This window comes from Lactuca serriola, chromosome 1 (genome assembly GCF_051521515.1).
Source record: "Lactuca serriola cultivar US96UC23 chromosome 1, Lser_US96UC23_V15, whole genome shotgun sequence".
Taxonomy (NCBI): Eukaryota; Viridiplantae; Streptophyta; class Magnoliopsida; order Asterales; family Asteraceae; genus Lactuca; species Lactuca serriola.
Window position 1 is genome coordinate 30,706,763 of NC_136408.1, and position 11,265 is coordinate 30,718,027.

Here is an 11,265-nt window from a genome sequence, read left to right on the forward strand (position 1 = left end):
GGGGAATGCCACCCAGTACGCGACGCGTACTGGGATTACGCCCGGCGTACTCCCCAGCTTCAGCCCCTTAGCTCTTGAGGTCTTAAACAGTTAAGACCCACGTCCAATTTCTAGATCTGACCACATCTAAGCCTCTTAATCCATAAAGTTGATGACTTTAAGCCTTTGCATGGCTGAACAAGCCACCAACTCCTATAATATTCCATCCTCTAACTCTAGAAGGCTTATTACTCAAGCATGACCTCAAACTAACAAGCAAGATGGAAACTTTATGGTTCTAAATCACTAATACCACTTAAAAGGGACAGATCTCGGACCATGGAGCACCTTACACTCATAAAGTCTCCACCTTTGGGGTTTTTAACCCTAGAAATGGCACATGCAAAAAAAACCAAAAGAAGAAGAAAGTTTTGAACTTTATACCTCTAAGTGTAGCCCCTTTCTCTGTAGATCTCGAATCCAAATTGGCACTTCAAGCTTTAGCTTCCAAGAGCTCCTTTCCTTCTTCTTCACTAAGTCACCAAAGCACAATTAGCTCCAACAACACTCACACACTCTAAGGACGATGGGAGGCTCTCTCTTAGGGTTTCACTCACTGATATGGAGGCTGAGAAATGAGCCTTAGCACCCTTTAAATAGTGCACAAGACGGATTAGGGTTTTTGCACCTGGGTCGGGTACGCCCGGCATAACTCTGGGTACCCCCAGCGTACCTTGGCGACTCCGCGTCCAAACTAAGCGCATGAGTACGCGCAGCGTACCCCTCTGGTACGCCCAACGTACTCACTTGCTAGGTTCCCTCCACTCAAGGACTAATCATGACCAATTGACAAAGAATAAGGGTGAAAGAAATGCACCTGAATCTCGGGGTGTTACATGGGGTATTTAAGCATCTTTATGGATCATTTAGCCCCATCCTTTTAGCCTTTAATCCCTTGAGTCGTTTTTGGAAAACCCGAACTCCATAAGAGAATTTTTTGAGCTTAAAGTGTGTTCTTTGTGTTCTTAAGGAAGAAGGAGTTGCATCAAGGATATTAGAAGTTTAAGCAAGCTTGTGGATCTTAAATCATCACCTTCTTGGGAAGCCCCAGAAAGTAAAAAGTTGCTGCCTTTATGCCTTGTTTGCTTGGATCTCATTTTAGTAGCTTTATGATGTTCTTCTTGTCCCAAAAGTCCCATTGTTATGCATGTTTGGTTTTGGACGTTTTGGGTTGTCCTTTTAGACCATAAGAAGGGTTCTAAGGCATAAAAATGAGGTCCCTTTGGCTAGTTTGGTTCCACGCTTCTTGTAGAAGGTCTTAATGGGTCAAGACCATGTATTAAGGACTTTTTGGACATTTAAAGTCATAAAGTTTGAGACTTATGACTCTAGGGTGCATTTGGACCATAGATATGAAGTTTAGGCTTAAGTGCTTAAGTCATTAAGCACTTATTGAAGTTTTGGACTTTACGAGGGTACACCCCACGTACCCAATCAGCCACCCCAATGATGGATTCTGCCCAGCCTCGTGTACGTTGAGCGTACATCCGGAGCACTTATAGAATTAAGGAAGTAGTGTCGCGGAGAGGTAGTTGTTACATCACAAAGTGTAATTTTTCTCGATTGTTCTTAAATTCTAATGCTTAATCGCTCCACGGTCTTGAAATATTGCGATGATAAGTCCGTCTTTTAGAGAAAATCTTGTTTTGATCCTATCAACTTCATTTTTGTCCCAATTTTCTTTTTTTTCTTACCAATTGTGATTTTAACTGTATTTATCAATTTTAAAGCATTTTAAGTATCACTTATCTTAAAATACAACCTTTATGATTAATTTATTAAGATAATTGTCCAAAATATACGACTACTTATGACAATAATGTAGCACAAAAATGGAAGGACGATATTTATTAGCTAGACACCAAGTTAACAAACAACCAAATAAATATATGTTTGTGTAATATGGAATCAAAAACATACAACAACAAAAGAAATTCATAAAAACCCTTATAATAAATATATTGAAACCAGTAAGGCATAATATAACATACTTGGTTCTAGAACTCGGTGATGGAAAAATTATAGAAAAGATATTTTTTGGGTATAATGTCATAATAATTAGGTCGTTTGGAGTGGCTCGACAAAGGTTTCAATATGGTTGAGGTAACACAATAAACACTCTCTCTGGTCCTCGACATGCCGGAAATTTACGCCACCCTTGGCATCCCAATGCCATTTCTCTATCCTCAATTTATTTCTTTTAATTAGGTCATATGGAGTGACTCAAAAAGGGTTTCAATGTTGTTGAGTTAACACAATAAACACCGCCTCTAGTCCTTGACATGCCAAAAATTTATGCCGCCCTTGGCATCCCAATGCTCAATTTATTTTTTTATCATGGGAAAAATGTAGCCACAACGATAAATAACAATGCGGAATAATACTTCGTTTAACTAAGCTATTCTCGTCTTGAATGAACCTTTTAGGATGCAAACAATGCAAACAAATGGGATATTTTCACTTGCAACAAATCAGCCCCAATGCAAGTTATATAATCAATATAATCAACCTAAAACAATAAGTAATCAACCAATAAAGACACCAGAATTTTAGCGTGGAAACCTCTCAAGAAAGGAGAGTAAAACCACGAGACTACTAGAGTCGCTTTAAATCCACTATCACCAATATTAGAGCAATACAAATTCTTCTCTAGATGTACTAGAGGCATACAATCATACATACTTATAAAGCTAGAATTTTTCCTTGAATCTCATGCATTTGAAATCCCCATAAAAATTTGCCAGCACCTTATTCATTTGAAACCTCTGCACCCTTTCACCTTCAAAGTAATGAATCTCATTCATTTGAAACTTCCAAATGTAGTTAGCCTATAAATATTTACTTCTATAGAAACAAATATCCTAAACGAAAACAAAATACTTCTTTTGTCTAATTAGTAATCATTTGTTCTCTGTTTTTGTATAAATGAAAGTCTTATGTTGTCAATATAATATTGAAGTTCAATAATCTATAATAAGCAAGGTATGCATTTTGTGTTTTTAATCAAAACAATTGTTTTTTTTTGTTGGTTTGTTCACATATTATGTTTTTAATCGTGAATAAAAGTAGCTCTTACGTTTGGGAACTTTCTAACATCTATTTTAAAAATTGACACATGCAATATTTTATTGAGCAAACAGATATGACCAATTATTTTTTGAAAGACAAGACTCTACACCATCCACTTCTTATATGTTTATATTATTGGAAATAAAATTAAATTGGTAAATGGAGCAATCAAGGGTGAGGATTTAACTTCAAGTTTTATGATTCTAACTCCACTTGAAATATAATATGCATAATTTGTTGAACTTATTTATAAACACTCTGAGATTTTATGAATATTTAAGTTGAAGACTACCTCACATTTTGAACAATATGCAAGTTTTTATGTTAAATTCATAATGAGATGTAGAAATTCACTTTAATGAGCTGATGAATTTATTGCTTTATGAGGAAATTTGTACTTTTTAATGAGATGATGCATTGATGTTTTTAAAGATGATGCCAGAAACTTTACCCTTTACCGTTGTTAATTGTTGTAGGTTTGTTGTACAAGTTGTATCTCTTGGTTTTTAATTCTATTGTTGTTATCCATTCACATGTTTCATATTCTTGAAAATGATCAATGAAGTGATTTTTTTAAATCAACATTAACAGAGTAATGAGTCAAACACATTAATTGCAATAAAATAATAATTGGACTTTTATGAAGAAACACATAGCTCGAACAAGCTACCTCCACAACTTAAACCTACAAAAAATTCTTAATAATTAATAATAGAAATGATAATAAATGTTGAAACTATAAAGCAAACACCTAATAAGAAATATCAATGCCAAGATTGTTAAAATGTATAGTTTTTTAGTTATTCACTAATCTTGGTTTTTATTTTATAATAAATGTCATATTAATTCAAAATATTCATTTAAAACTTACGCAAACTCTTGATCTTTCAAGTAATTAACCAAACATACTTGTTTTTTTTTTTAACTTAATTAAATCATTCACTTTAACCTCCTTAATTTGATTTATTTAATACATTAAAATCAATTATTAGTCTAAGTTCAAACCAACTCTTCATTTTTTCAACCTATTATATACATATAACTTATTGGGTAAAATAAAAATGATATTAAATCACAACGATAAATCAAAATATCATAAGACTATTTTTCTAATAGTTAAAAATTATGTATATTTTTAAATATAAAACCTAAACTGAAATGTATATTTAATTAAATGTCAATGTGAGACTAACCCACGTAGTAGAGGTTTTTCTTATAGATTAAAGGTCTTGCGTTTTAATCCGGACGTTGATTAATTTTATTAACTTGATCATAGTAACTTCTAACAACTAAATACCCGTTATAAAAATCAAGATTTTAAACAATATAATTGCACACTGCGCAACGCGCGAGAATTCATCAACTATACTTATAAAAGAAACATTTTTTCTTTCGCCACATTCATTTGAAACTCTCATGACTTTTCAATTTCTTTCTAACAATGATTATAAGTTGGTTAATAAGGTCAAATAAATATCAAATCTAAAATATAATCATATATAAAATAAATTTCAATATTAAAAGAATATATTTACTTCTACTTATAATGTTATATTTTTAACTTTTAACATATTAGTTTTAATATAATGTTGTATGTAAACATTTATCATTTTAAAGCTACAACTTTTGAAAATTTTTGTATAAAATACTTAAATTGTTAGTTTAAATATAACATTATAAGTCAACTTAAATAACCCAGATAATAGTTTGTAAATAGTTAAAAATGATAAATTGTAGTGTATTTCTAATAATGATTATAAGTTTGTTAATAAGGTTAAATAAATATCAAACATAAAGTGTAATCATAAATAAACTAAATTTTAATATTAAAATAATATCTTTACTTCTACTTATAAAGTTATGTCAACATATTATACTTAATTTATTAGATTTAATATGTTGTTATATGTAAACCATTATCAGTTTAAAACTACAACTTTTGAACAGTTTGAACAAAACACTTAAATTGTTAATTTAAAAATAATATTACAGTGTCAACTTAAATATAAATTTCAATTTCACTTAAAAACCCAAAGAATATTTTGTGAATAGTTAAAAGTGATAAATTGTAGTGCTAAATGCAAAAACTAAATTGTATTCTCATTTTAACTAAAATATTTCCTAAATATATTTTTATAATCTATATCATACTATATTTATAAATGAGACATTTTTCCTATCACCTTATGCATTTGAAACCCCCATACAAATTTCCAAGCACCTCATGCATTTGAAACCCCCACACATTTTCACATTCAAAGTAATTAATCAAATATCATGAAAGGTTTTATAACTTATATAATATGTTTAATTAGCAATTAATGGATAGTCTAATATAAAAATGTCATTCTCTTTGAGTAGACACATAAATACAAATCACATACAAAATTCACAAAGAAAACAAGTTTAAACGTTTTCTGTTGGTTTGAGGGCTTTGGACCATTTTTCGAGCCATGTTATTATGTTAAAATTTTTAATTTGTAAGTTTGTTATATACTAATTCTTTTTTTTTTTTAATATTTTTCTTGGTTTAATTATTCCTTTAAAACAATCATTGTATGTTGTGGTTGAAACTTTAATGTAAATTAGATTAGATTCATATTATCGATTATATGTTATTAAAAGAGATATAGATAATATTTAATTAAATATTATATATACGTTTGTATGTTTGTGTTGCTTCAAAGTAATAATTAATAACAAAATCATGGATATGCAATATTTTACATAATATCCATGTAAGTCTCTTTAAAATATAAATTGTCTATCTTATGACTTTATATTTTAGTATATGTTTAACATTTTAATTATAATAAATAGTTTCTTTTAAAAGTTTTCTTTCGTTTATTAATAATAACAAGTGGTTTTAAAACTAATGAACCATAATTATAAATAATAAAATCAAATTATAAAAATCATGGATATGTCATATTATCTATGCAAATCTCTTTTAAAATGAAAATTGTCTATCTTATCAGTTTATTATTTAGTGTATGTTTTACATTTTAATAGTAATATTAAGAGTTTCTTAAAAGTCTTCTTTAACTTATTAATAATAATAAGTGGTTTAAAACTAGAGAACAATAACTTTAAATGATAATAACATCAATTTATAAATTACATAACGTTAACAACAAATAAATTGTATTTTAAATTAACATCATTATTGAAATTTGAAAATAATCGCATAAGTAAAAATTTATATTAATCAATCATAAAAATTGTTAAAAATAATATTAAATAGATAATTATATTTAATTTTATTATTGAGGAATGTGGATTGATGTCAATGAATAATATTGTTCAAAATATTATGTCAAAGTTAATGTCAATAATATAACCATTTTAAACATGTATTTTTCAACATTTTAAAAATATATTTTTAATATACGCTGCGCAACGCGCGTGAATTCTTCTAGTAATCATCATATACTTGGAACTAAATCACATCAAGCACATGGAATCAAATAAGCAAAGACAAAGAAGAATATCACTAAAAAACGTTCCTGATTTCCAGCAGCAAACAGAAGCGACGATTCCCGGGTCTCTGGAGTTGATCTCCACAATTCAACCGTTGGATCTGAAGGCCTCGATGTTGGGAAGCTGCTATCCAAAAATGAGAGAAAACGGACCGTTGGATCTCCAGAAAATTACCAAACACTGCAGGTCTATCTTCAATTAAGGGAATTGAGAAAAAAAAACCCTCTTTTGCTTCTTACTATCTCTAACTCTCTTGGTAGCTGAAAAATATTGTGTGTTGTTGAAATTAGGCAATGCAACATATATATATATATATATATATATATATATATATATATATATATATAAAAATGGGCTTTATCATGGGCTAAAAATCCCAATAGAAAACTCAACACTTCGCATCCCAATGCTCAATTTATTTTTTTATCCATTGTTTTAAATTTAATTAAGTTCCCTTTATAATTACAATCATAGACACATTTTTAACATATCAACCAATTTATCTTGTATGTTTTATTCAATCATACTATTATAAAAATATCTTCATCGTACTCTCCAAACAACTAAAAGACACCAACTAAAAACAATTCAAATCTTTTTATCACTCTACCGCGACACTAATATACCTATGGGTGAGAAAAACCCAAACCGCAAGCAAAAAAACTGTATAAACTAAAAACCGAAAGAAAAACAGACGGTACGGTTTTTATTTTCGCAAAAACCGAAAATTTCAATGCGGTTTTTCTTTATATATATATATATATATATATATATATATATATATATATATATATATATATATATAATAAAATAGATTTAATAAAATATGAGAGTAGTGTTTTTCTTAAGGAATTGTTTAAAACTATATTTTGGTTTAAAATCGTATATGTATTGTTTTCTTTCCCACATGGTAAACAACATAAAGTTCATGATGAAAAGACACTTATCTTATACTTATATTATAAATATAAAATATATTAGTATAAGTTACAAAGTTATTTTTTACAAATCAATTATATATAAATAATTCATTAATATTTATCAAAAGTTTGAATTAATGAAAGTAATTAAGAATTTCAATTTGGAGCAAAATGAAAATTTTTAAATATTAAGTTCATGTATATAAATTTATTTATATTCTTTAAACTAGATACCAATATTAATTAATTTACATCTATAGTATAAACAAATAATATAAACATAAGGTATAAATATAAATATTTTACTTAAAAATGGTAACTTTTTATTAAATAATAACTAATAATAAAATGTAATAATTATTTCCACATAAGAAATTATTCGCTAAAAAAACTATTTATCGACGCTGCTTTGCGCGTATAGACATATAGTATAAAATGATAGAGGAAATGTGTCGATCATATATGTGCTTGAACAATGACAAAACTATAGTAGTTGCGTTCTCAGACTCATCGGCAAGCAAATGGCTAATTCGTTAGTTCAAAGTTTAAAATGTTTTTATTTTACAAGCAACAGTTAATGGGATTAATTGTTCTGATTTTTTCTGTAAACCATGTGGGTTTTTTCGAAACCGGTTAAAAAATCTAATGATTTTTCCACCTAGCCAAACCAATGGAAAAAATGCAACATAATTTATGTTGTTAATAACTGAATCGTAACTGCATAAAAAACCACACCATTCGATTTTATGGTTGGAAAAAAAACCACATTTGCGGTTTGTGGGTCCTTTTTGGTCAAAAACCGTACCATGCTCACCCCTAAATATGCCGACCTATTTTTTAACCACACACATTCCATTACATGAATAACTTTACCAAGTAGCTTAAATTGGCTTAGGCAGTAAGCTGAAATCAAGAAAAAATATAATGCAAGGTTTATCTTTGTTATTTTTCTTATTATGTTTGTTAGTTTATAATCTAATATTTTGTAATGTAATTTTAAAATAGTGAAATTTTTAGTTTTTATCTACATTAAAATTGCTAAATAGAATTAAAAAAAGTGTGACATGATAAACCATGTAAAATTGCAAATAAGTAGGAGAGATATGGTAAAAATGAGGTGTCTAAATGCTCGAATGGGAAGAAGATCTACGTATATGATGGTTAAACGAGATAACCTAATGGCTTATCGCTATTCAATATGTATTGAAATGAGTTTGTATTATCGGACTAAGTAAAATTCAAGTCAAATACATCAGTTAAAACATTTTTTACCAGTTTTATGACCATGGTTCAACCCGGTTTTGGTCAAGCCATCTGGTTCTATTCGGTCTAAAAATTGACATAAACCTGATGATACTTGAACCGTTTTTCCCAGAGCCTGATTCAATCGGTTTGACCGGCCGCTTCGAACCGGTTTTTAAAACATTGGGCACCACTCCCTTAGGTGATGTTTGGTTCGCATAAAGTTGGTGAAGGAATTTGAATTAGAATTGGAAAATGAATTTGTCAGGAATTTGAATCCAATTTCATATGCTGTTTTGTTGGCAGGAAATGGAATTTGAATTAATTCCAAATTCTGTTTTATTCGCAGTAATGGAATTGGAATTCATATAAAACGACAGAATTACCCTTTTTACATGGTTTGCTTAATTTTACCTTGTTTTCTAACTTATATTTAAAGATACACTAGATAAAGTATAAAAACAATAAAATTTCAGCCGTGGTAGCAGTGGTGGTGAGGGTGGTGGCGGTGACAGTGATGGTGGAGGCAATACTAGTGGGTGGCGGTGATGGTGGTGGATGACGGTGATGGTGGCGGCGACGGTTGATGGTGGTCGTGGCGTTGATTGTGGTGACGATGATAGTGGTGATGATGGTAGCAGTGGCGATGACGAGGACGGTGATAGTGTTTGTGATGCCAGTGACGGCTGATGGCAGTGGTGATATGAAGGTGGTGGTGGCAGCGTTGGTAGTAGTCGTGAGTGGTTGTAGTTGCGATGTCGGTGGTGGTGGTGGTGGGTGATGGTAGTGGTGGTGAGTGCGGTGGCCGTGACGTTGGTAGTGTTAGTGGTGGCGATGATGGTGGTGGCAATGTTGGTAGTGATGGTGAAGGTGGTGGTGAAGATATTGGTAGTGGTGGTGGTGAGTGATGGTAGCGGTAGTGGTGGCTGGTGGCGGTGGTCGGTAGCGTTGGCCATGGATGGTGGTAGTAGTGTTGGCGGTGGTAGGGTGGTGGCGGCAACGGTGGTGGTGGCGGTAGGTGATCGGTGGCGGCGACAATGATAGTGGTGGTGGTGCCGATGATTGTGGTAGCGATGGTGGGGCGGTGATGGCGGCGGTGGTGGTTGGTGATGGTAGTGGAGGTGGTAGTGGTGGGTTTTCTGATAAGTACAAAGGGTATTTTTGTAATCTGTCACTTTTCTTGATGGGAATGAATGTTTTCCATCCAACTTTGGAAGGAATTCACTTTCGTCCATATGGTGGAAAGTTTATTTCATTTAGGAATCTTTTTCCCCCTCTAAGTCCAGCCAAACACATGAATTCGAGGGAATTTGAATCATTTTCCTTCGAATCTCATTCATTTCCTGCCAACCAAATGCAGCCTTAGTATTATAACATTAGGTATCAATTTGTAAAAAATAAGAACCTAGGGACTTATAATGAGAATGGATAGATGACCTGGGGAAATTAAGAAAAGCACCTCCAAAGCGGTAGAGCGATTCTACAAGCTTCACCTTTTTCCTGCCCTGCGTTCTTCCTTTGTAAGCTCGGCATACCCGCAGTGAGCCAAAGCTACATTGGTGAACAACACAAAATGCGTGTTCGACAAAACTAGTTGCTAACGGGTAGCGGATAGTGGGTAGTTGATAGCGGGTAGCGTTTGATTTTGGAGCGTTTTGTTTAGGCTAAAAGCGAAACGCTCCTGTCACCAAACAATGTTTTTTCTTTTTTAGTAGCGTTTTCTTAAAAGCTATAAGTCAGTAGCTCCTAAATGTTGCGTGTCGAACACACCAAAAGTAGATGATGGAGGGACACTTATCTTATACTATATTATAAAACATATTAGTCGTATTTTGAATTTTAAGAGTTATAAGTTACAAAGTCTTTTTTGTACATATCAGTTATGCATAAATAATTCATTAATAATTGTCAAAAGTTTGAAGACTTGAATTAGTAAAAGTAATTAAGAATTTCAATTTGGAGCAAAACGAAAATTTTAAAATATTAGGTTCATGTATATAAATTTATTTAAATTTCTTAAACTAAACACCAATATTAATTAATTTACATCTATAATATAAACAAATAATATAAATATAAGGTATAAACATAAATATTTTACTTAAAAATAGTAATTTTTTATTACATGATAACTAATAATAAAATGTAATAATTATTTTCATGCAAGAAACTATTTGCTAAAAAAGTCATTTATCTACATCTAGTATAAAATGACGGAGGAAATGTGCCGATCATATATGTGCTTGAACAATGACAAAGTTATAGTAGGTACAAACTTGGACTCATCCGCAAGCAAATGGTTGTTAGTTCAAATTAAATGTTTTTATTTTACAAAAAAACAGTTAATGGGATTAATTGTTTTGGTTTTTCCTGTAAACCGTGTGGGTTTTTTCGGAATCCTTTGGGTTTGGCCGGTTGAACAATCTAATGATTTTTCCACCTAGTCAAACCAATGGCTTGACCGGTTTCTGTTTTAACTTGTTGAACCAGTTGTTCTATATAGTTTTCATAACAT